A 27,806-nucleotide genomic window follows, 5' to 3' on the forward strand; every position below is an offset into this window, starting at 1 on the left:
ACACGTGTGAATTCCTCTGTAATCTGGTAGGGGGAAGACTTCCTTCTGGCAATGAAACAAAAATCCAGAAGTAAAGAGGGTACATATTGATAGATATTTCTGAAGAATTAAAAGGTGACAAGCCTATATTGTAGCTGGATGAAATAAAAGGACACATTGTAGACTGGAAGAAAATACTTGAAATTTAAGTCACAGAAAAGAGTCAATGCTCCTCACACGGAGAAATGATGCTGGTTTTTACGCTGTTATTTCAAACTGTAAATGGACTCCTCTGTGCGGTGCCCTTCAGGCCGGGACTCACAGTCTGCAAACCACATCTCTACCTGTGCCGGGTGTGTCTCCCACAGGCTGCGCCAGCAGAGCACACGCGAGGGAAAGGACGTGCTCCTCGGTGTTTACCGGCTGTTCCTGCGAGTTTGTCCCCGCGGACAGGCCGGCTGCGGCGAGGCCCCTACCCCGGGCGCTCCCTGGCCAGCCTCGGGCACAGCCGCGGGCGCACCAGGAGCTGGGGGCCAGGTCCCATCCACAGCCCCCCCGGGTTCCCCTTCGGAGCTCGAAGCCACCAGCAGAGACCTGCGTATCTGCTCTGCGTGGCCTCTCCCCCAAGCCTCCCTGGTCACAGAACCCCAGACGTCCCCTTTGCTTCTCCAACTCTAGTCCCTGCGCTTAATCCTTGAATTACGTCAGTGTAGACTTTTTGCTGCATTAGCTCAGCTTCGGTTTAGCTATCTCCTTATGCCTGTTTTCCTTTGGGGCACCATCTGAGGTCATTTATATTTTCCTGACTGTGCCTTCACTGATAGGTTTTCTAAAAATAGAGAAGAGCAAAAACCCAACAGAGCTACAGAGAAGGAGATGAACAAACAAGTCATAGAAAAAGGAACACAAATGAAGCTTAAACAAATACTAAAAAGTGTTCAGCTTCATTTATAGTAAGGCAATTAATATTGCCAATAGCAATTGGTAATATTAATATTAAACAGAATTCCTTATTTAGCAGGTTGTTAAAAATCTGAAATTTTAAAAATATATACTATAGAAGAGACTGTGACTGGATCGCATCTTTATGTATTTTTGGTAAGAATGCAAAATGTAAAAGCCCCTTTGGAGAGGAGTTCAGCATTTTCTAGCAGCGTTATCAAAGGGTTTACTCTTTGTTCAAGAAACACCACTTCCAGCAATCTATTCCAAAATTACTCTGGAACAAATATGAAAAGGTTAGTGAACAAAGAAAGACATTTTCTGCAACACCATTGGTAATACCTCATTTTGAAACAACCCACACACCCGTGGGGAAACAGTTGAAGTGATGTGATGCATGTATGTAATATACCGTCACGCAGCTGCCTAAAGGAAAAATAAGAGGTCACTTAACACTGCTGTACATCGTTTCCAGGACGTATTGTCCAAAAAACCAAAACAATACAATCAGAAGATGACCTAGTGAACTCTAGTGTAAAATGTAAGATATACATAAATATGTGTATATAAATTTCTGTTGTCTGAAAAGAACAATGAAGACATCAACCAAAAAATATCCCCAATCCTTACATATAAGAGGAGGGATAAAAAAGAGGTGAGAGGATGTTTTTTGATGTAACTAGTTGCATAGGTTTCATTCTAAACCATGCTAAGTTTTACACAGTTAAAAAAAGACTTAATTATATCTAAAAGGAAACAAAGCAATGGCATATCCCACTGTGGTATTACCACTCACAACTATTTTGATGACGTTAAAATAGAGTATTTTGATTGTAAATACTAAGTAGGCTAACCCAAAGAAAAAAAATGGCAAATACCTTGAGCTGTATTGAGTAGATGTGTTTTCAGCACTAATATTGATGTCAATATTTAACAACCACCATGCACCATGTTTGTGCACGTACTATGGGTGGGTATAGAAAAATTTCAAAAGGTTGCATGACAAGCCACATAGTCTTGTCTGAATAGGAGATGTCAGTATGAAACAATGTATTTTTCTGACACACATCATTTGTTTTACCTATTTCTGTCACTGAAAAACACACGAAGCAATTAACTACGTAGTCACAATGAGCAACAACAGCTCCAAGGCTGTGATCTTTAAATGACATTTCCCACTAAAAGAAGTGGAGCCTCTCTGGGAAAAAAATGGCTGATTACAAATCTGGATCAGGAAATATAAAACGAGCCAGTCAGAGAGCAGGAGGCTACCCAGACTACTAAGATAGTGGGATAAGGGGCTTTGACAACCATCAAGAGGCACTGCCAAACAGCCCCGGTTGAAAGCTTGATGGGGAACATCGTAAACTTTGTAAAGGGCAGAGAAAGCTGGCAACACCTCAACCAATTCATGAACACTGCCATCATTAAAAAGAAGACAGCCAGACATTGCTTCATGGTGAGGAGTAACAGAGTACGTGGTTGCATCACTTCTGCAGTGTTTTCTGGAAACACTTAAATCTGATTCTAACCAAGATTAGATCGAAAAGCCATGTTATAAGAAAAGCTGCATAGTATGAACGTAATAAGTCAAGTTCAAAATATGGGAATATTATTGAGATATTTCTACTATGATTATGCATAAAGAATCAATCATGAATATACATGTATACATGTATGCATCATATATTCACATATATAAACAGCATATACTATTTATAAAATATATGGTTTTTATACCTAATGATAAAATTCTTCATAGAAATAATAAATACCAACTTACTATGTCATTACTTCTGGGAAGAAAAAAGGATAAATCTTATCAGGGAGGATTAATCACAGAACTTTACTTATGTATTCATTTTTTTATGAGAAAAATGGTATCTGAATATTACCTATCCCTAGTTTTAGGATTCAGCAGAGATAAGTACTCTGTGTGTTACTCTCTAAACTTGTGGTATATTTAAAACCTAGGGATGCAAATGACTTTGGATCAATATGCCATAAACTATGTAAATTAGCTAATATGAGATTTCTAATTTTGTAACTTTAGAATATTGCCAACTCCACAGGGCTTCTTCTCCAAGCTCCTAGGTTCTGCTAATACCAACTCTTCCCTTGGTTCTCACAGATTTAGGAATAATAGCTGCTTCTTATACTTATTATTTCTGTTTTTCTTTGCTGCTTTTTTAGTTCTCCAGTACAACAAATTATCTGTATTAACTCCTATCTGTTGCCTGAAACACTTGTGTGGTTTCAGTTTTCCTAACCGGGTCCAATGTTGATAACAAAAAGACTCTATAATCTCTAATCAAAAGATTGTTACACAGGTTACAATGATATAATAAATATAAAATATTCAGAAACGTCCCTGTCACAGAGTAAACTATATAAACATATTTGATTTTTTATCAAAGTCTGGTTTGATCTATCTCTCCAAATATTTCAATTAAAATAGAAAGACTACAAGTAAATAGCACTGGGGAGAAAATCTGCTACCCCAAAATATGCCTCTTTGTCATGGGGGTTAATTTAGGATGATTACTTTTAAGTCCCAAAGGCTTAGGCGGAAACTTTGACCTCCTCCCTAACGTCCTAAAGAGTGTAGGTGGAGGACCTTTTCCAGGAGGGAGCATCACCACAGATAATTATTATAATATGAAGAGGTGCACAGAGTGGAACCTAGCAAAGTGTCTGTTAAAATTTCTCTCTGTGTCGCACTGTCTTTGCTGACCCTGCAAACATTTGTTTACCAAACGTTTGCTTTTCTATCTCCATGTGAATTGCCTCCCTCCCCTTTGAGGTCCCAAACTACTACCCACAACATCCTCTTTTGTCGTTAGCCAAAGATGGTATTTAAGGTGAGGGTTTTGGCCATTTTGGTGAGTCAATCTGTTTTCCATGTATACCTCTTATTAAAGTTTGATTTTTCTCCTGTTAACCTGTCTCATGTCAATTTAATTCTTAGACCAGGCAGAAGAACCTAGAAGGCTGGAGGAAAATATCTTCTTTCCCAGCAATGGAAATTTCCAGAAGTTATTATTTAAACTGTTAACATTGAATTGCATCTTCTTTTTGATTCAGATATTACTGTTACTGAACAAAAGCTTATGTGCCTGATGCACAATGAGACCAAACAAACTGAAACTTCAGAGCTCAGAGCAGAGGAAGGTTTATTGCAGGACCACGCAAGGAGAAGGGGTGGCTCATGCTCGAAAAACCCCAACTCCTTGACAGTTTTTGGGGAAGAGTTTCTTTCTTTCTTTCTTTTTTTTTTAATATTTTGAAACAAAATTACAATGTTTAATATGATATACTACTGAGAATTCAAATTTACATAAGTAGTATTAAATTCATACTTTAGATATTCATTGCCACAATATTTTAAGTATGAAATACATTTCAAAAAGCCTTTTTAAAAGATGTTTGCTGTCCAATGCTGTGACTCCCAAGATCTTTACAATCCTTAGTTTTCAGTAGATTTTGTTTATTTATTTATTTATTTATTTTGCAAAGCTAACCATTTATTCAACAGCTACTTCTTGGGCACCTAATACATGTCAGTCACCTGTATCCACACAGATGCTAGAAAAGTAGTGAAAATTTGTAAAGGAATTATCAAGAATTCTTAGATATTTCTACATTTAAATAGTGTCGTATGCAAGTATGGCTTTTTTTTTACTGAGTTATAGTCAGTTTACAATGTTGTGTCAATTTCTGCTGAACAGCACAGTTTTCCAGTCATACATGAACATATATTCGCCCTCACACTCTTCTTCACAGGGGAAGAGTGTTTATAGGCAAACCTGGGGTAGGGACTGCAGCGTGAGTGACCTCCCTCTGGCTGGCTGGAGGGGCGGTACCAGGGCACTGCTCCAGAAGTCTGTGCTCAGCTGGACATTACCGTCCTCCACCTGGGCGAGGTTCTCCATTCCTGCAGAGGAAGATACTGTTCTGCTTATCCCTCGAGGAGGAATCAGGACCCTGCCCCCAGGCTGTGTCCCTGTTTCTTAACTCTTCCTCCCTTGCCTCTGCCTCCTCTCCCTTCTCTGATAAGCAACTGTTTGAATCTGCCCTTTGGAACTCAGGGAAGGTCGAGGAGGCTGAAGGAAGCCTGTTTCCTACAAGCAAGAGATGGAGGACTCAGAAAGCATTTGTACCAGGGAGGACCCCACAGGGTCCTGCTCCGTTTTAATCCCCCCTTTTCTTTGATGTGCTTCAATTTTGAGGAGAGCAGGTGTCAGACAAGAAAGGGAATAATGCTTTGAATAGAGAGGTTAATCATAAACTCGGCAGAGGAACTCAGTGTTAGGCGGACTTCGTTTCAGTTCCTATTGTTCACACTAAATATTATGTGGAATTCTAGTATGTAAAGCAATTATAATGGAGCTGATCTGAATTTAATCAGCATGTAAGCCGAAAGCCTCAACAACCTCTTCCTTTTAGTTCCCCCATGGTCTTGGGCTACCTTCCTAGCAACCGGAAGGATGCAGTCTGAACGCCGTGCTGTTTGGGTTCATGATTCTACTTAGTAAGCAACATTCTGGCACAGAGCTGTCAAGCACATCATTAATTAAACACACATATAGATTGAATATAATATCCAAGAAGGTCTACATCCCTGTTGGAAAGCACTATGAGGAAATTCTGTTGAAGATGATCTGTAACTATAGTAAGATTGGTTCTATATTGGCTTTCAAAAACAGTGGAAAGAATAATAATAATAAAAACAAGCTCTTGTCTATTACACTCACTCATTAACCCTCCAGACACATAAAGAGACAGTTCCTCTCCTGTCCTCAGACTGAACACACACAGTCTGTCAAGTATTTATTTGTTACGGTAGAACTTAAACTGAACACATGTATCTTTAAAAAATGGAATTAGATATATTAATGACATATTATAATCTGTTCAGAGTAGAGTAACACTTAATTTCCAGAAATTATCATGATACTAGAATTCTAGAACTTTCTAAATAAACTCCAAGACATCAAAGGTTTTAGGAAGGTTAAGAATAAATCACTGTGATCAGTGATTAAAAAAAAAAACTGTAATCAATATTGTATTTGATTTCTTATGTCTAATTAATATTTCTGAAAATGCTGAACTACTCAAAAATAATAACATTAAAAATGATGTTTTGTGAATAATTTGACTATAGCAATCAAATATCTCAAAGGGCTTTGTAAATTCACCTCTGACTCGATGATCAATATTTCTGAAATTGTGCTGACAGGACAAAGAAATTTATATTCAAAAGTACACACTCAATCAATAGCCTAAGTCACATAAAGCAGGGAAAGCTATTCTCCTTAGTGACATAATCATCAAACATAATTTATTGAAGGCTCGTCTATGTTTGATGCTGATGAAGTAGAAAGACAGGTGTGCTATTTCAAATGCATGAGACCACAAATTGAGGTTCAAAGCATTGATTCCAAAATAAAAACACAATGCAGTGCATATGGGACAAGAACTAATAAACACGTTTGGGAATAAAATGTTGCCACAAAATTATAGACACAGTTGAATTAAAATAATGAAAAATAGGAAATCAGTTTTGCCAAGTAAATCTCAAAAATTAGGTGAAACCAACCAATTTCTAAGGGAAAAAAAAACCTAACAGACTTAATATGGAGTGCACTTAAAAATTAGGTGAGCCATCCTGGGCATATATCCAGAAGAGACGAAAACTCTAATTTGAAAAGATACATGCACCTCAATATTCATAGCAGCACTATTTACAATAGCCAAGATATGGAAGCAACCTAAATGTCTATCAATAGGTGAACTGGTAAAGAAGTTGTGGTGCATTATACAATGGAACACACTCAGCCACATATAAGAATGAAGTATTGCCATTTGCAGCAATATGGATGGAATTTTGGAGATCATCATTCTAGGTCAAGTAACTCAGACAGAGAAAGACAAATACCATATGATATCACTTATATGTGGAATCTAAAAAAGTAATACAAATGAATCTATATGCAAAACAGAAACATACTCACAGACAGAGAAAACCAACTTACGTTTACCAGATGGGAAAGGGAGGTGGGGAGGGGTAGATTAGGAGTACGGGATCAACAGATACAAACTACTCTACACAAAATAGATCAGCAACAAGGATTTACTGTACAGCACAGGGAGCTATATTCATTATCTTGTAATAATCTATAACGGGAAATAATCTGAAAAACAAGTTTTGCTGTACACCTGAAGCTTACACAGTATTTTAACTCAACTATACTTCAGTTAAAAAAAAAAAGAAAAATGTGTTGATCGAAGTTAACTGAGCATCCTGATGCAGTCGCTATGTGCTGACTGGGATAGTTTACTGAGTGACCTGTTAATGATTCGGTGCGGCTGCACAGAAAATGGAAACAAGTCACACAGCTGCGTGCAGCTCGGTATAGTTACGAATGAAAGCCGAAGAAACTGCAGATCCGATGTATTTCCTGAGCTGAGACGGCTGACGCCCACTCAGGGCCGCTCTGTTGACGGCGTGGGCCCCAAGGGATGTAACTGGGGCACCGGAAGCTGCACGTGAGACTCAAGAACGGGCTGCTATGCCATCACCACACACCTGTGCTGCCTCCCCCTCCCTCCTCTGAAAGCTGCACAAAGGGGTGCTGAGTGGTGTCTTAGTGCCCCGTGGATTTGAGAACAAATCTCAACCCAACTTTCACTGATCATTCGAACTGTGTGAGAATGGATGAAGGAAATTTCCTAGGTTTAGTAGAGGTCATCCACAAAAAATAAAGTAAATGGCACATTTAATACTGAAAAATGAAAAGTTTCACGTCTGAGTTCAGTATTCAGATGAGAAGAGACACTGCCATTTCCAGTCAGTACTTTACTTTAGCTAATCACCAGTGCAATGAAAAGATTAAAAAAAATAGAATGAAAAGGAAGATTTAATACTGTCATTTCCACAGATAATGAAATTATATATGTAGAAGTGTAAAAAGCCTCTACACATAAAACATTAAATGTAATGAATGGATTTAGCAAGTTTACTGAAACGAAGATCTATACCCCAAAATAAATATATTTCTATTCTCCACTAGAAAACCGTTAGAAAAGGAATGTTAAAAAATCACTTACAGAGGCATCAAATATGAACTATGTTGGGAAAAACATAACAAAAACATAAAATTTTTAAAAAGTGAGAAAATTAATACAATTCCAAATAACGCAGTGTATCATGTACCTAAATTGAATGTTTCAATATTGTAGAAGTACCAATACTCCTCAAATTGACTAATGGATTCAGTATGATCCCAATTGAAATTCTAGCAGGATTTGTAAAAATTTATAAACTAATTATGAATTTTTGCTATGAAAATTAAAAGGACCAATTCAACCTAAAGAAACTTGAAGAAAAATTTAGAAGTTGAGGAACTATTTTACCAGATGTTTTAATTTGTTATAATGACATCAGTTAGTACAGTGTGATATTGGCACAAATATAGACAAAGTGTGGAACTTAATAGAGAATTCAAAAACACAGCTGCACATATATAGAGACTAGATTTTATTTTTGACAGCATGACAGTGCAAAGCAGTACGGAAATGATAGTCCTTTCACTAAATTTTGCTAGGTCAATTGGACAACTATATGGAAAAAATAAAATTTAGTTTCAGGATAATACCATCTTTCAGATTCAGGACTGGCAAACTTTTTTATAGGCAAGATAGCAAATATTGTATGCTTTGGGGCCAAGTTACATCTGGATATTATATAGGTTCTTATTCAGCTATTTAAAATATAACTATTTAAAAATGTAAAAACTATTTTTAGCTTAGTGGACACACACACATGGACACACACACATACACACACAAAGTGAGGCAGCTGGCCAGACCTGGCCCTTCAGTTAAGTTTGGTGACAGATCAATAAGAAAGAACAGACTTCTCAGTATAAACATCGACAAAGACGCTGAAGAGCTGCTTTATAAAAGATGATCTTTTTTTTCTCAGTCTCATGAGTAATCAGACAAATGAAAATTATTCCAATAGATTCTATTACTTCCAGAGTAGGTACACATTAAAATTACTTACAATGTCGCATGGTGTGGTGGAGCAGTTGTAAATTTTTCACATGAGTAGAAGTGCAAATTAACACTCACATTTTGGGGAAATGTTTTACTTTGCTTTTTCATTCAGTTATGTGCAGACTAGAAAGAACACTTTACAATTTTCTCTTAGGCATGGATCCAATGGATATGCATACATATTTGATCCAATACACATGGGCAAGGATGTATATAGCAACATTATTTGAATAATTTAAGTGGATGATGAGACACTACAGAGCCATGAAAATGAGCAAACTACTGCTGAACACAAAGATGAATCTGACATGCATCATGCTGAGCAAAAGAAATCACCACATCTTCCTTTATCCACTGGATACTTTTGTCCAGTGGATTAAGGAAGCTGTGGTATATTTATACAATAGAATACTACTCAGTCATAAAAAATAATAAACTAATGCCATTTGCAGCAACATGGATGGACCTAGAGATTGTCATTCTACGTGAAGTAAGCCAGAAAGAGAAAGAAAAATGCCGTATCATCTCACTCATATGTAGAATCTAAAAAAACAAAAAGACACAAATGAACTACTTATTATTCATAACTTAGATGGCTGATCTCTTGAATATGTGTAAGCAGATCTGACTGTCCATAATGATTGGATCACTGCATTCTGTTGATTCTTATTTTGTGCTTGGCTTTATTCCTTTGATAACTATTTAGGTTTAAAAAGCTAAAGCTCTAAACCGTTCTTAGAAACAAGGAATAGTACATATATGTAAATTAAAAATTAAATAGTTCATCTTATAAAAAAAGAAATCAGCAGAAAGGAATATGTACCATTTAGCTCCATTTCTCTATATTACAAAACAAACAGGCAAAATCAGTTGATGGCGTTTGATATCAGAATACTTGTTACCTTTGGGACAGAGAGAAAGGGAAATGAGTCAGAGGGCAACTCTAGGGCACTAGTAATATTCAGATCTTTTATTTGCTCGGCAGTTATTTTAGTGGGAACGGGCTGCTTTGCGAAAATTAATCATGGTGTACTTTTATCTTTTGTGCATTTTAATTGAAGCAAATATAGATCCATAAAAATGTTTTTAGAAATCAGCTTTTCCCAAGATCAATATTTGTCATGGAAAATACTTGCTAAAAACCCCCATGTTTCACAGGCTACTTCAGTGCTTTCTTTCTCCACATAACCTCCCTTGCCTGCTGTCTCCTGAGGAAATGAAACATATAAGAAATAAATAGTTGATGACAAGTTTCTCACAGATGCTGAGCAATACTGAGCACAGAGAGGCATCATGTCGGGGAGATATCCTGGATTTACCGTCAAAATGCCTGCGTTGTAACAGCCACATGGCAATCAGTCTCTTACCGAAGTTTCTGAATCACTTGCAGTCCATACAGGTCTCTCACCTGCAACTGCTTCTTATCCCTGAGATCTGGGTTCACCCTCCAGCTCATGGAGGAACCCAACAGCCTTATTTCATTGAGCTGTGGAGTCCAGCCTCGCCTTTTCTTTGTGTTAGCGGCTTCTGCCCACTCCTGCCACCAGCGTGCATTCCATGTTGGTTCCTAAAAGTAAAGTCCTTGTTTCCTTCTTCGTGATATTTTCCATTATCTGATCTGGGGATTCTCCAGGGTCTGACTAGCTGCAGCAGAGACAAGCATTCTCACACTCATTTGTCTTTTACTGTGTGGTGCCGACTTGCGTTTTTCAAGCTCAGAATTCTGACAGGTGTGGTGACAGACCCGTTAGTTACCGCCGACCCTCACCATCTGCTCTCCCTCACCCTGATGTGCTGCCTCTGGAGGGGCAATTTATTCTGCAGATGTGGCTGGGCCAGCTATGGCACAGTGTCTAGGTCCTGTTCTGAACGCTTCACAGTACTCACTTCTGAAAGGAGAACTTTGTGTCTTGTGTGTCCAGTCCTGGCATTGCTTAAATGAAACAAATTATATTTTGTCAACTAAATACTGATTAGAATCTAAAATTTCAAGCTTTGCTACTTTAAAAAAAAATCTTTGAAATCATATAGTGAAATAGTTAAAGTGGAAATTGAAGAAATCAGCAAACTGATTCTAAGCAGATAACATTAATGAAAAAATAAACCTGCAGCAGAACTATTAAGAAAAGTAATAATGCTATCAAAATTGTCAGTAAGCAGTGATTTATCACAAATTGACAGCGACTCTCAAGGAGACCTCCTAAGTTATTTACTATGACTTTGATTAGAAATCAATACAATTTGACCATGGGTAAACTGAAAAAAGCTTACCATATTGAGGCAAGTAGAAAGATACCAGAGCTATATATATAATATATAGAGAGAGAGACTGTTGAGAGCTCAGGTTTTGGGTAGCTACAGGCTGCTAGTTTTTAATATCTTAAATCATATAAGCATGGATAGCTTAAAATAAATTTTAAAACATAGTTTTATAAACAAAGCTTTCATGATGTCTGTATGAAGGCTAATTTTGTGCTTAAATAACTTATATCCGAGTAGTCACTTGCATGATTGCCCAAAGGTGCTTATGTGCAAGATCACAATGCGCAAACAGAATGGAATGCACTGTCCTCCCGTTCCTACCACAAATAGGATGTGAAAAAAGGAGAAACTGCAAGAAAAAAATCTTTTTCAGCTCTAATCACAGACTTAAGGAGTCTCTGATAGATTTTCCTTAGTCTGGGGCCACTTAGGGATAGGCTGTAAGAATTAGGGTGCAGGAAACGTATTCAGGAGGTCATGCCGGGAGCACGGGGAATGCAGTGGGAATCAAGGCCGGAGAGAGAGGGGAGACAGCTGCCACACCTGGCCCCTGGGCCTCAGGCACTCTGGTCAGTGCGGGGAGACTGTGTGCAACATGCTTGCAGTAGCCTCACCCAAAGGATGAGAAACCCACAGACTTAGTCACCAAGGCCCTGCCTGTCTTTGGCAATGCTCCAGAAAGCATTACACTGTTGGCAATTTCAGGTTGCTCTGTGCAGTTTCCATGCGTCACTCTGCAGCCAGATAAATATCCTGTGGTGAATGACACGTGACAGAGTAAGCAGCCTTGGACAGGTGGAGGTAAAGGTGGAAGGAGGGGGCAGGACGCTGACTGACAGTGTCTGCTTCAACTCACCCCGTGCTCCACCAGATACACTGGAGCCCCGTGCAAAGGACACTGTCCTCTCACTGATTCTCCAAGGTGTAACACGTGACAATTAAAACCAATAGTTGGATGAGTGGAAGAAGCTCAGTCCCTACTAGTGAGGTGGTCCTGAGACCAGAAGTGACACTCGCACCTGTCCTCCTTTACCTTCTATCCTGTGTACCTTTCATCCTTGGGGTTCCTGCTGCCTGAGGCTGCTTGTCTAATGGAGCCTCCCAGCTTCCCTGGTGGTCTAACCCCATGGCTGTTCTGCCTGCAGAAACATAGTAGCTGTAATTTCCTGTTCATGTCATAGGAACATTCTCCTGTGTCCCTGCTGTGCAGCAGGAACTCCATCATGGTGAAGTACCCTGGAGTACAGTAATTCCTTTTTCTGCCTGCCGCCTACTGGCATGGGCACCCCAAAGCAGCTACATAAGAAGCACTTCAGACTTAGCAACGTTGGTAAAGCCCCCCATTTGAAAACAGCAGTGCCTAATGTTACAGATTTCAGAAGTACAAGTTCCTCAATTGCTTCACGGGGATTGCCGGAGGGAATGGCCCACCCTTACTTCCACCTCTTAGACACAGTTTTCCACTGTGACTGTACCACCAACAGTGCACAGGGGTTCCTGTCTCTCCACATCCTGGTCAACACTTTTTTGTCTCTTGGCCTTTTGACAACAGCCATTCTAACAGGGGAAGTAATAGCACCTGATCGTGGCTTTACTTGAATTTCCCTGGTGGTTAGTGATGTTGAGCACCTCTTCATGTACCTGATGTACGTCCTCTTTGGAAAAATGTCTATTCAGGTCCTCTGTCCATTCTTTAATCAGATTTTTTTCTTTTGCTATTGAGTTGTATGGGTTTCTCATATATTTTGGATTTTAAACCCTTGCTTAATATATGGTTTGCAAATATTTTTTCTCACTCTGTGGTTTGTCATTCTGTTGACTTTCTTTTTCTATGTAGAAGTTTTTTAGTTTGATATAGTCCCACTTGTTCACTTTTGCTTTTCTTGCTAATGCTTTTGGTGTCAAATCCCCAAAATCATTGCCAAGACCAGCATCAGTGAGGTTCTCCCTGTCTTCTTTTTGGAGTTTTATGGTTTCAGATCTTACATTTACTTTTTTATTCCATTTCAAGTAAATTTTTGTGAGTGCTATAAAATACAGGTTCAATTTTTTTCTTTTGCATATGAATATGTAAAAACATGGATACACTTTGAGGACATTATGCTAAGTGAAATAAGTTAGACAGGAAAAAGACACATACTGCATGGAGCACTTCCATGTGGAGTCTAGGGTAAAGCTCAGAAACAGAGTGTAGAAAGAGTTGTCAGTGGTTGGGGATGGAGGGAAAAGGGGTAGTTTGGTAAAAGGACACAGGACTTCAGTTTTAAGTGCATAAGGATCTAGTGCATAACTTGGTAAGTACAGTTGATGACACTGTATCGTAGGGCTGAACTTTGCTGACACAGTATGCTCTCTCACACACACACAAGTAAGTGAGGTGGATGGATGCGTTAACTTGACGAAGGGAGGATCCTTTCCCTGTGTACACGTACAGCAGATAATTCTGCTGTAGACTCTACCTTGCTTATCGTTTCATTTGATAATCATACCTCAATAAAGCTGAAAAAACTGTTACCTGTAATATAATTGAGTAAGTTTATGAAGTGACATTCCTCGCAGAACAGTGGCTACTATGCAGGTATTAGAGTGAAACATTAGGGACTCTTAGTTTTTGTGAATAGTACGTTTTCACATACAAACATGGTCTTCCACCTAACACGAAATCTGGGGCTAGTCTTCTCTGTACTTCGCCAGGGCCCTGTTGAAAAGCACTGATGCCTCTTAGCGATAATGAGATCTGATGTCGTGCCACGCAAAGTGCGCTCCGTGTCCTGCTCCGACCTACAGACTTTTCTTACAGGTCCACAAGGAGATGAATTCAGAAACTGAGAGGAAGCAATCAGAAACCTTTATATCAGTTTGACCCAAGCGATTTGTGTCCATTGATCTAATAAAAATTTAGGACTTTATTTTATATATTATTTTTCATGTATTTTTTCCTAGCAATTCACTTATAGCACATTAACTAATTACTAATTAAAAATTTACTAATCACTGAATAGACTTAAGCTAGTAATTTTTACTACTGTTAGTAATGAGTCTGTTAGCAATTACTAATTGCTGATTTACTATTCCATGAAGGGTTTGAAATTAAAAATAACCCTGTTTCTTCATCAAGGTCAGCTTGAGAAGCTCTGCTGTGAGGAGCATGAATCTGAGCTGCAATCTACGAGGCTGTCTGACCGTCCTGGATGCTCTGGCGTTTGCATGTTGCTCACAGACTCACACTTTAGATAAAACCACAGCAGCCTAATGTGCCTGCTGCAGGGAACCTTATGCTCGATGCTTCACCACGTTTCCACCACTTCCTAGATGTTTTCTTACTTTGCACATTGAGCAAGTGACACACTGCTGATACGTCTTTTGATAACAGAATGACAGAAATTGAGAAAATCATTTATAAAAACATCTTTCAGTTTCCTCTATAACCACTGTTCCACCTCACAGCTGGAGGGAAAGTCTTCAAGCAGTCAAGTTACTGCAGAGCCACTGGGCACACAGCCATCCCGTGGCTCTCCCGGCAGGCCGAGTCAGGAGAAGTCAAACCGTGCTCTGCGTCTGCCAACCCGAGGGCCACGTTCCGCACAAGAGAATACGGAAGCCAGACTACTGACAACAGATGGCCTGTTTCCTCCCTGACTTCTCCAACCTGGGAGGTTGACACCAAGGACCTCTGAATTGGTATGAGTGCAATTCACGGCCGACCTTCTCAATAGTCATTGCCATTAGCATTTTAATAAAGTCTGAAGAGCTCTCATTTCAAAATGTCAATGCTGTCACGAGGGACTCAGACTGTCTATGATTAAACCTTTTCCTGCTTTCTCCTCAGCATTTTGAATATAAAATACATTCTGTGTTGGAGACTTAAAGTGAAGTGTTGGAACAGCCAATGATGGATTGAGCAGGAGCCTGTAAACAGGAAAGGGAAATAAAACTTGGACGTTTGGGCTGAAATCTGGGCCTCCAGTTATCTGGGGCTCTCAGTTACATGGAGAGATAAGACTAAGAGAGCTCCTTGTTTTATACCTTGGTTTGAACGACTGTAGGTCAGAAATTTTAATAACGCTAAACAATAAAATAAAATCATGGATGAAGCACCCAATTATCTGTTTAGAATCTGTCAGAGATCCACTTTGGTAGCCTTGGAAGGTTCATTTGAAATGTCCTGAAATGGACTAACCCAATCTAAAGAACTAAATGACCGTGCTTTTTAAGAAAAAGTGAAACTCAGCAACCTCCCTTGCAAAGATCTTGAGAAGTTCTGAGGGGCCAACCTACGCTGTAATGCAGGAATCTGCTGAGGAAATGCTGTGATTCTTCCCACGTCCTGTAGGTCTTTGCACAATTATCTAGAATGAGCCACAGCTGAGGTTCCATAGTTGGAGGACAATGTCAGGAGGGTTCAAGGGCCGGGTCACTGAGAGTGCTGGGAAAAGTGCGTATGATCAGCAAGGACACGTGACGTCTGTCAGAGAAACGCTGTCAGACAGATCACTGACTTTGCACCAGAGAGCAAGGACTCAGCACAGAGCCATCTTCCTGCTGTTTCCTTCTTCCTCCCTTCCTTCCTCCCATCCTTCTTCCTTCCTCCCTTCCTTCCTTCTTCCTTCCTTCAAGTGAGTCTCCCAAAAGCCTGATGTTTGATTACTTATTTTCTTGCCTAATAAGAAAATAGAAGATAAATTAATAAGTAAATTGAATTATATTAGAAATATACACAGAACCTAGTTAAAATGATTTTACCAATAAAACAGACCCTAAGGATTTATTGTTTCTAATTCATTGCTTTAAAATGCTTCTGTTTTAGACATTTTAGTGTTTGCCTACTTTTTTAAAGCCACCATAATGATGGATACATTAAACATTTGTTCCAACCCACAGAATGTACACCACCAAACGTGAACAGTAAAGAGAATAAAAAGTGAGCAGTAACAGTAACGAGAACCATGGATTTGGGGCGATCACGATGTGTCAGTGTAGGTTGACCAGCTGTACCGAGTGTACGGCTCTGGAGAAGGGTGCTGATATGAGCAGCTTCTGCACGTGCAGGGGAAGGGAGTATATGGGAAACTGCAGCATCCTCCCTTCAGTGTTGCTGCAAACCTTCAACTGCTCCAAAAACTAGTCATAATTAAAAAAAAAACAACCTTGTATATAGTGTTGTTGTATGTAATAAATTGATATCAGAACTCTGCTTTTCTTATGCAAACTGAGAGTATTTTAATAGAGAAACCACCACTTTTCTGCTCCATAAGTGTACGTTCCCAAGTTAAAGGGAGTGTCTTCATCACTCTTATCTGCCACAAAGGGTATACGCTACTTTGGGCTTCTTATGGTGAAAGCATCTCACTGGATGTAATGTAACTGTACTGTTTGATGACTTAGAGAGACAGTGAGATGAGACGTTTTCCTATAGGTAGAGTAAATGGTTATGACCAGTTGATATTAACATTTCACCGTAAATAAAAATGTCAGCTCACAGTCTCTCTTCAGAATTGAGTATTACCTTCACACATTGCGAAACGGTGTGTACACGTACAAAGCCATCTGCTAGTGTGTTCATCAATAGTAAAGGCACTGGGAACTACCTAGATATCTCTTGATACAAATTTCTTTTTCAAATTAGGATACAATGTAAAACAGATATTGTGAAACTATATAAAGATACATTATACAGAGGATAGGCAGGTTATATTACAATATTCAAAATACAAAAATTTATATTAAATATCTATTTTATGCATGTGTTTATAAAATTCCATGTAGCTTACATAAGAAAGATTTAACATTGAAGAAAAAAGTACATTATTAACTGCACATTTGGATCTTGTATATTATTTACTATTTTATCATAAGCAGACATTAAATGTATAATTAATAACAATAATATGTAATTGTCCCAATCTTGTCTTTGTTACCAAATTTAGGCTTTGATTAAAATGATTCTAGTAGCCCAATTCTATTCCTTTCCTCATTAGTTGTGGTATATTCATACAATGGAATACTACTCAGGCATAAAAAGAATAAAATAATGCCATTTGCAGCAACATGGATGGACCTAGAGAATGTCATTCGAAGTGAAGTAAGCCAGAATGAGAAAGAAAAATGCCACATGCTATCTCTTGTATGTGGAATCTAAAAAACAAAAAGACAAATTTATGTACAAAACAGAAACAGACTCACAGACATAGAAAACAAACATGGTTACTGGTGGGAAGGGGATGGGAAGGGATAAATTAGGAGTCTGAGATCTGCAGATATTGACTAATATATACAAAATAGATAAACAACAAGTTCATACTGTATAGCACAGGGAACTATGTTCAATATCTTGTAGTAACTTATGGTGAAAAATACAAAAATGAATATATGTACATTCATGTATGACCGAAGCATTATAATGTACAGCAGAAATGGATACAACATTGCAAACTGACTATACTTCAATAAAAAAAATATATATATATATATAAAGAAGTGGCTTGTACTTCCATATTAGACACAAAAAGAGGAAAGTAGTCATTTTTCCTGTTCTTTAAGTTATTGTTTGCACATCTTTTAAAATAAGAGCTTTCAAAAGCCTTAAATTATCAAAAGATTTGTTTACTTAATTTTTCGAAGCATGAGAGATGTAGGCAAGAAAATGTTTTGAACAAGGCAATGGAAATAAAGGGCTTCAAAGAGTAGCCCAGGTGGCAAAGGCATGGCCACCATTAATCTGTCGGAAACTGTAACCGCAACCCTGAGAACAGGGTGAGTCATCGGGGGATTGCCTGGAAGAGCAAATTACAGGACACTTAATTTAGCTACTCTGATTCACTACTTCACCACATAGCAGCGCCCACACCATCTACAGGTGGCAGTTAATGTGTCTGTTTGCTGTACCTCCTTAAAAGTCCCCCTGTCCATACCAATGCCCCAGAAAAAAAAAAAAGACAAAAAAAGAAAAAGAAAATCTGTGAATGGTAGAAAAAATAATTTTTTCCAAGGACTTCTCGTATACCTCGCCATAGAAAAACATAGTGCCTCCAAGTAGAAAAATGAGGAGGCAGTTAAGATAAAACGAGGGACACTGAGAAAGAAAAACACTGTGCCAATAACTGGAAAAAATGAAAATAGCAGGTAACACTGTGTTAATTATACTTGTGACCTGGAATATCAACTATATATGTATATATAGATATAGATCTTCAGGAGATACAGATGATGAGCTAATAAAAAGTTTCCAACCAATTAAATTAGGTGCTGCACAGGTTGCCATAGCAACCCACTTTGATGAGGACCACAGCAGAAATGAACTTGGAAAAACTGGTCTCCAGCTTGGAGTGAAGACTAGGTTTTAAGAAGAAAAGTACCACACTATTTTGGTAAAAAAAAAAAGTTGAATAACATAATATATACTTAACTTTCTTTGTATGCTTCCTTGAAAATCAGAGTAGTCAGGGGGCTTTGACAGCGGCACCATTGTGGAAACTCTCCTAGAGGGAATGTAAAGACTGCAATCTGGACAGTGTGTGGAGGTGGGCATATCTGGAGTCTAGAACCTTCCTACGTCTTCATTTACCCTGGTCTTCCCTCTGTTTAATGTACCAGCTTAGGTTGTGTATATTCCAAATGCCATTCCAACTCACTGACAAGTTCTTTTCATTTTTTTACCACTGCTATGGCTTATCTTAAAATATATTACATTTATATGTATATACAATTTATACATAATAAATAATACTACAAACACTTTATACATAATTTTATTTTAAAATTACTACCAAAATTGCATACTGTCTGGTATGGTTAACATACACCGTAAGTGTGTAATTATATTCATGCACTTGCCACATACATATTCCCTTCATACTTGGCATCAGGCATATTATTACTGATGACACTATGGGTGTGAACATGCGTGTATACAGTGTTCCGTGTATTCACATGTAAAATCTTTAGTGAAAGAGACAACTGCTTAGAAATTTTGTGAATATTTCACCGTTCACTGTGCTGCTCTAAGGCTCACTGTAAGTTGAGGCACTGTCTGTACTTCCTAGTGATTATGGTTTAAACAGGAACAAACCTGTAGCCTTTCCTTCCTGCTTCAGAAGTGACAGTGAAGGAGTCTCTCCCCTCAGAAGAGAAATCAGTAACAACATGTGTGTCGCACCGTGCGGCCTGATGCCCCTTTTTTAAATGCACTGAAGAAAAATCTCCTGGCCTCCTATCTAAGTCCCCATCAGATTTCTCCTATCTCCATTTCCTGCCAAGTCTCAGCCCAGTAGCCCCCAGGGAGTCTGGTGGAGCAGGTGCAGGAAGCAGAGGAAATTCAAGAAAGGGAGGGAAAACAGCTGCAAGGCAAAGCAGGTAGAGAAGCCCTGGGACACGCGCATTAATCAGTGCTTGCCTTATCACAGGAACAGCAAACTTCGCAAGCCTTGGACTACGATACTGTGCAAGGGCATTACATCATATTTACAACGAATTCTTGCTCCATTTCACACTCAAAGAAAACTCTGAAATATTATAGGTTTCGATATGTCTTTCTCCACAGTAATTCTCAATTTGGGGGCAGCATGAAGACCTGTATTATGTAACAAAAACTATTAAACATCTTCCAGAAAAATATGAAATTATATATATATTCACAGAATATTTTTCAGAAGATTAGTGAGTCATTGAAGCCTGTGGATGAAGTACAGACTAAAAACCTACAACCTTCTGAAAGAAAATCTGATTTTCTTATATTTAAGACACTGTAGTTACTAATTTTCATTTTAAATTAACACATTTTTATTATCATTTTGATTTAAGTCCCATGTAGATTTTTCTGCAAAGAGTAAACTAATGGCTGTTGCATATTATGCATTCTGTGGCTGTTACATTAATAATTTACAGTATATCAACTCCTCTGATCTTTGTTTCACATTCAATATATTTTTACTCGCATTCCACTTGGAACTGGAGTTTGAGTTGAAGTGGAAATATAAAGATGAAAAAACCAGTGTCCCTGCCCTAAAGAAGTGTTACCGAGGCTGTCACTCCAGAAGCCTGCCCCTCTCTCTGGGTAAGCTTGCAGAAAACAGAAACTAACCATATCCTCTAGCTGTGTGTACATCACAGGAACAAAAGAGAGAGTCTAACCACGAGGAAACTGGTGCAAGCTGGTTCAGCTCCAAAAGTGGGATGATGGTTGGCTTACAGCTCATTATCATCTTGTTGTAATAGTAAGATCTCCACCTTCCTATCTACGCCATGATGGTCTGACCTGGTTCCAACCCGGATGCCAATGACCACACAAGGGCAGAAAAGAGGTGGCACCCAGTTCCAGGAAGAACCTACCTTTTCCCTGAAAACCAATTCATATGCCACCCATTAGCCTTGCCTTTAAAATCTTGCCTTCATCCCCTCTCCCACCAGGACAAGGTGGTTTGCAAACTCAGTTCCCACCTCTCCATTCTCTGGCCATTGGATAAGGCTTGTGCTGTTTCAGTCTCAGCGCTGGTCTTGATATTGGCTTTGCAAATCCAAATGGGAAAATAACCTTCCCACTGAGGCAGGGGGCTTTGGCTAGGCGGGGGCCCAAGTAGGGGGTCCACATGGGGAATCTAAGTCTGGAAAACAAATCCTGGCAGCTTACAAGAAAATCAAGCTTTGACGTGAGGACTGATGCAGCCCTTGTTTTCTTATTATTTTCTTTTTGTTTCCATTGGGAGAAAGATATTGACCTTAAGTTATAAAATGGAAGACTGAGTGATTACTTTATGTTTCCAATATGTTAAGTGGAGTTAGTGCAAATGAAAAAGGGGTCCTGCCCTACCCATGATTCCTTTTTTAAACCTTGAGGGCATAGAATTAATTGACCTTAAACCTCAGGTGATCATGGTTGTGAACATAAAGCCACAGATTTTATTTGAACTATTTTTTTTTTTTTAGAAAATTGTTGATTCACATGGACTTTGAAGAAATAATACTGGTAGAGCCCATATACCCTGTGTTCAGTTTCCCCAGTGGTAGCACCTTGTAAAACTACGGTGCAACATCACAGCTAGGATATTGGCTTTGATACAGTCAAGGAACAGAACAATTCCCTCACCAAAAGCATCCTTCATCTTGGTCTTTTATAGCCACACCCATCTCCATGGAACGTGTTAGCAGAATTGCATGGACTGGAGGTACCACATTTGTTTAACCATTTATCCACTGAAGGCTGGTTCTGGTTTGGGGGTTCTCGTTTGGAGCCATTCTGAATAAAACTGCTGTGAACACTTGGGTACAGGTTTCTGTGTGAGCATAAGTGTTCACTCTTCTGGGATAAATGCTCATGAGTACCACTGCTAGGTCATATGGTTAGTTTAGTTTTTCATGGAAGTGCCGAGTGATTTTCCACAGTGACTACAGCATTCTTCTCTCTCTAACCACGTCCGTGAGTGTGTGCTCCTCATCCAGCACCTCCTCACCCTTGGCAGCATCTGCTGTTGCTCCTTTTCACGTCAGTGTTACTGGTGTGTATTGTGATGTCTGTCTGTCCTCCCTGGTGACATGTCTCAGCATGGCTTTTGACTATTTTCTAATTGATTTTTTTTTTTTTTGGCTGCAGTTTGGAAGTTCTTTCTGTATTCTAGATACATGTGCTTTGTTGGATATTCGGTTTGCAAATGTTTGCTCTCAGTCTGTTACCTGCCTGTTCCTTACTTTCACGTGGGCTTTCAGTTTTTAATCTAATAAGATAAAACTTAACAATTTTTCTCTCAGTAGAGTTTGGTGCCAAATATAAGACCTTTTGCCTAAATCTATATCCCGAATATCTTCTTTTAACATTTTTTTTGTAAAAATGTTTAGTTTTATAGTTTCTACATAGATCTGTGATCCATTTTAAGTTAATTTTTGTGTAAAGTGTGAGTTTAGATTAAGTTTTGTTTTCATCAACTTTGGGAAGTTTTTAACCGTTATTTCTTCAAATACATTTCAGTTCCACTTTCCCTCGCCTCTCCTTCAGTGGCTCTGATGACACAAATACTAGCGCTTTTATCATTACCCCAGTGTCCCCTACAACTCTGTTCCTTAAAGTTCTCATTTTTTTTTCTCTTTTCAAATCGGCCAAGTTCTATTGATCTATTGTCAGTTTCACAGATCCTAACATCCGGCATATCTGCCCTGCTACTGAGCAAATTGAGAGTTTTATTTTGGTTTCTGTATTTTTCAACTCTGTAATTTTCATTGGGTTCTTTTTCTTAAACTTCTATTTCATTACGAAAATTTTCCATTTTTCCGGAAGAATCCACAGTTGCTTGTTGAACCATTTTTTGCTGACCACACTAGAGCCCTTGTCCGAGGATTCCAAACACCTGCTGACGGTGGAGTTTGGCCTCAGTTGTCTTTTCATATTCCTCCTGGGAGTTTTTGGTTCATGGTATGAAGAGTGGTTAGTTTTATTCTATCCTGGGCATTTTGTGTATTTTACTAGGAGACCCAGGACCCTATTTTACCTTATTTTCCAGTGGGTCAGTCCTCTATTATGTGCAGGCGAAAGCCTCAAGGGTGTGTGTGTTAGCTTCCCGTGGAAACTGCCACCAGCCCCCGGGAAGATGGGGCCCTGGCTCGCGCTGCCTCACTGCAGACGGAAGATCAACTCACTTGGCTGAATGAAGCCTCAGAGGAGGTAATGCAGGTTTTCCACTGGCAAAGACTGGAATTCAGTGAGTATTGCCAAAATGATTTTATGTTGTCAGGGTGGGGGTTGGCAGGGCTGGGGACAGGGGAGACAGACTCTTTTTGGAATTCTGTCTATGCCTTTTGGATGGTTTGATGTTGGGGACTATTGCAAAACCCTGTGTGGGACATACGGGAGTTGTAAGAAAATCCAGGAAGATTCAGTCAGAAATCCAACAAGAAAAGTCCCCAGATTCCGTAAGTGGTCTGCTTTCTTCTTTCTCCCTGTCAGGGTGTCCATATGCTTGTGTTGTGCTGATTTCAAGGTAAAAACTAAAGCTTTTTTAGTTGGAGAAGGGAGGTCCTGGGAGGAAGGGGGTACACCTCCACCTTGAGGGATGGGAAGTCTCCAACGCCACTGCTTTCTTGTTTAATCCTACTGTGGCAGGTTTTCCCTGATCTGATCCCCCAGTTCTGTCCTCTAACCTCCTATCCACATGCACATGCCTCCACATGCAGCTGGCCAGACTTTCAGTGTTTGTCTTTCAGATATTCCTCAAATATATTTTCATATTGATGGATATCTACAAAAATAGGTAATTTCATTCTGTGTGGTTTTACGTGTCTGTTTAAATTTACTTTAACATGTAAAAAAATTACACGAGTGTGTTATGAATTTCATTTGGCTTTTACCTTTTTCACAAATAATTTTGGAAATGAACCCAAAATTTTTCAAATCAATCTATTAAAATTCTTTTATTGCTGTATCAAATTGCACTTGGGAAAAATGTGTTTTATCTACAGATTTCCAAACTGACACTTAATATGTCTCCGATTTCTTTTCTGATTTGAATAATGCTGCAGCAAATATCCTTATAAATATTCTCTTGAATATTATTCTGAGCATATCTCTAGATATAGAAATGGAATTGCTGGGCCAAGGGGCACATACATTTGCCGTTTTATAAGGTATTGCTAAATTTTTCCTCAAAGCAACGCCGATTTACTCTCTGGCCATGTGCTGCTGCCAGACTTAGTCTGCGCTTAGTTTTAATAATCTAGTGGATGTGTCCTTTTTAAATTTGCGTTTTTCTGATTTCTAGTGGACTGAGTAAATTTATCCACAAACTGTCAGGTTCTGTTTGTCTATGCAATGCCTTTTTTTGTAAACTGTCCATTTTCTATTTAATGTGAGAGGGCTTTTTCTTTTTTTTGCTAGTTTGCAGGATTCTTTTTTTTGCTTTGTTTTTAATAACATAATCTGGGTACGTGAATATAGCACATTTTCTCCCCGCCTGTCATTTGTTCTATATACTTGTTTATATTTTCTTCCTCATTTGTTTCTCTTTTCTTTATATTTTCTTTAAGGGTTTTTGTTGAAGTACAACCTATGACATACACACTGTTAACTGTGCGTATCCTACACGTATCGCTCCATGAACCTGCCCACCTGTGTGACCAGATCAAGAGATGGAAAGTGGCCAGCACTTCAGGTGCCTCCGTGAGACCCACCTCCGGCATCACCTCCACAAGGGAGCCACTATCCTTTTCCAAATGCAGTTCAGTTTTACCTGCCTTTGCACATTTTGTAAAGTGAGTTATGCAGCATGTACCCTTCTGTGTCCTTTGTTTCACTCTTTTCCTTTGGGAGTCACATGTGTATTCATAGATTTAAGTTCATTATTTTTCCACTGTCATATAGTCTATTATTTGAATACACTACAATTATCATTCATATATTCTGTTTGTTTAACATTTTGGCAATTTAATTTTTAATACTGTTGCTATAAATTTTCTTGGACATATTTTTCAAAAGTGTTTTTACCACACATTTCCACTACTAGTGTTTCAGAGAATCAGTGCATGTGTGTGTGTGTTTCAAGTGCTCCAAGTTTTTTTTTCCCGTATAATTTTGTTGTATTTGGTTTACTAACATATTGTTTAGGATATCTCCACCAACACTGATAAGGGAAATTGCCCTTTAAATATATTTTTAGTACCTTTCTTGCCTGACTTTGATGTCAAGATAATAATTTCATAAATTTAATATTTTACCTATCCTCTTTCTTCTACTTATTTCTATCCTTTAAAGGTTTGGCAGAATTGACCCATAAAACATCTGAGGACAAGTTTATATTTTGAATTATCTTGTTGAATAATTTTAACTATTAATGCAACTTACTTAATGAGTAAGTGATATTACATTTCTCTTTCCCCATATTTTTCTAGACAATTGTTCATTCCATCGAAGTTCTTAACATTTACGGTATGAATCTCTTGGGGGAAAAACCTAAAATGGGGATATGATAGGGTCTTTAAGCGAAAGAATGTTCTAGCAGGGGGAGCATTTGTTTCCTTAGAACAGAAATTTGATGCTGTGTTATTCATAGCCTGACACTTAAGTTTATTCATGGAAATTTGAATTTATAATTGTCATTGACCAAAATCACTCCTAAAACATACAGTATACTAGCACTCCTGTGATTTACATAGTCTGAATGTTTTGTTTCTTCAGGCTAAATATAAATCGATTTTTGATCAGATCGTATCTGGGGTTGCAATTAGATCTGTGTGGAAAATTACAGAATTATGTAGATGCAGATAAGAACATTTCAATCTGAATGAAATTATAAAAGCAGGTTTGCATTGATAAACCCTAGTGATTTCCACTGTTTGACATGCCAGAGTCATCATCTCTCACTCGGCTTCTGTCCCCAAAAGGCATTCTTAGGAAAACTGAGGAATGGTTACTTCCTGATCACACACACAAAATGCAGAGAGAAAAATCAATAATCTAAGACATTATTTAAGAAAAATAACATTAGAGTGTTGTGTAAATAATAGTTAAAATCTGCTGTGAGAGAAGGAGAAAAATTAGAAGAAAACAAGGGAGGAAAACTCTCAATTAGAGGAAGAAAAATCTAGCTTATTTGTAACATTTGTGTCTCTTTTTCCTCATTTGTCAAATAATGAAGTTGTGGTAGAAGATATAGATAGGTAGGTAGGTAGATAGATGATAGGTAGGTAGATAGGTAGATAGATAGATAGATAGATACAATAGAATAAACAAAACCACTTTAAATTGGAAAATAAAGCCAAGCGCTTACATCACTCAATTTCCAGCATACTATAAAACTGCAGTCATCAGCACAGTGCAGTACTGGCAAAATGATAAGAAAGAAATTTACAGGTAAATGGAACTGAACAGAAAGTCCAGAAATATCTCATTTATAAATAGCTGCAAATGCAAATTCACTGGGGAAAGAAGAAACTTTTCAGCAGGAGGTGGCATACTTGAATTTCCCCATACAGACAACCAACCAACCTCACACCATATACAAAAATGAATTCAAGTAGGTCATATATCTGAACGTAGGCATTAAAACTGTAAAGCCTTTAAAGGCAACATAAGGGGAAATCTTAGCAATTTTAGGTTAGGCAAAGATGTCTCTGGTAAGATATAAACTGGATTTATATAAGAAGTATTCATAAGGGCCTCATCAAAATTAGGAACTTTTGTTCTATTGAAAATACTTTTAAGAAATGAAGATGCAAGTCAAAGACTGGGGAAAAAAACATATCCCATAATGCATTTGTACTTACAATGTACTGAAAATATTTCTCACATCTCAACAGCACTATGTGCACAACCTCAAGACAGAGACACGGCAAAGCAATTATTTACTTTCCTTCCTTTAGTGCCTAAGTGCCACCCAGTTAGTTTTTGCATTAGAGAGACTGTAAGAAGTAACGTAAAGATATATTGTATATGACAAAGGCTAACTTCCACTTCAAAATCAGAAGTTATTAGCTACCCAAATGGCAGTTAAACATCAACAAATTGCTCTTCCCTATGACCAACTGCCAGTCTCTAGTAATCACATGTATTACTTTCGATTCACAGCATGCTGAATTCTAATCCAGCAACAGACTTAAGAGCTAGGGAGTAGAAGGATATTTCTATTTTTGTTCTGGAATAATTCCTATTCTTAAATATAAAAAGCCACAAAAAGGAAGAACTATGAATTGCCGTCTTCAAAAAAATCAACGTAAGTATAAACTACATAATTAAAAAAATTCTTCTTGATGAAACAAATGGCAAATAAAATATATAAACATAGAATTTTCTAAAATATGGAGGGCACTGTTATTATTTTAAAATGTTAGGAGGGATTTTTTAATTAAAGTTTTTATTTTGACATAATTATAGGTTTGCATGCACTTGTAAGAAATAATACAGAGAGATCTCAGATATGCTTCACTCATCTCCCCCAACGGTGACATCTTGCAAAACTGCAGTGCAGTGTCACAACCAGAGTCCCTCACGTTCCCCTTTAACCGACATCCACTTCCATCCCTCCCCACACCTTCACTAGTAACCAATAATCGGTACTCCATTTCTAAACCTTTGTTAGTTCATGAAAGTCTATAAATAAAATTATACAAATGATAACATTTGACATTGGCTTTTTTCACTCACTAAAATTTTGTGGGTATGAAAAATACAATACAAAATTTTAAATGATGAATCAATACAGTAAAACAGCAATCCTCAATTGTATACACTTAATGATACATGTAAAAAATATGAAGTAATTCTTGACCAAGTGAAAGGAAGAGTAGACAGATTCATAATCCTGTGTGAAGCTTTTTAAACACCTGTTTTAGTTACTGAGTTGACAAGATGACCAAAAAAAAATCAGTTAAAATATGGGAGATTTGCAGTGATTCTTAATAAATTTGACACAGTTGATATTTTTAGAATGCACATTGAATACTGTAGAATATAGATCCTTTTCAAGTGTCTGTGGAACATTTACAAAAATAGACCACATCTTGGGCTCCAAAGCATGCATAAATAACTAGAAAAGATTGAAATCATTCAAGTATTTCCTCTGGTTTCATAGTATTTAAAGTAGAAATCA

General features: G+C 38.1%; 1 pseudogene; it reads right to left on the minus strand.

Moving 5' to 3' along the window:
• Positions 1 to 7,312: 7,312 nt before the first annotated feature.
• LOC116277557 (mitochondrial intermediate peptidase-like) overlaps positions 7,313 to 27,806 on the minus strand; it is a 54,635-nt pseudogene continuing 34,141 nt past the window's right edge.

Source organism: Vicugna pacos, chromosome 11 (genome assembly GCF_048564905.1).
Source record: "Vicugna pacos chromosome 11, VicPac4, whole genome shotgun sequence".
NCBI lineage: Eukaryota > Metazoa > Chordata > Mammalia > Artiodactyla > Camelidae > Vicugna > Vicugna pacos.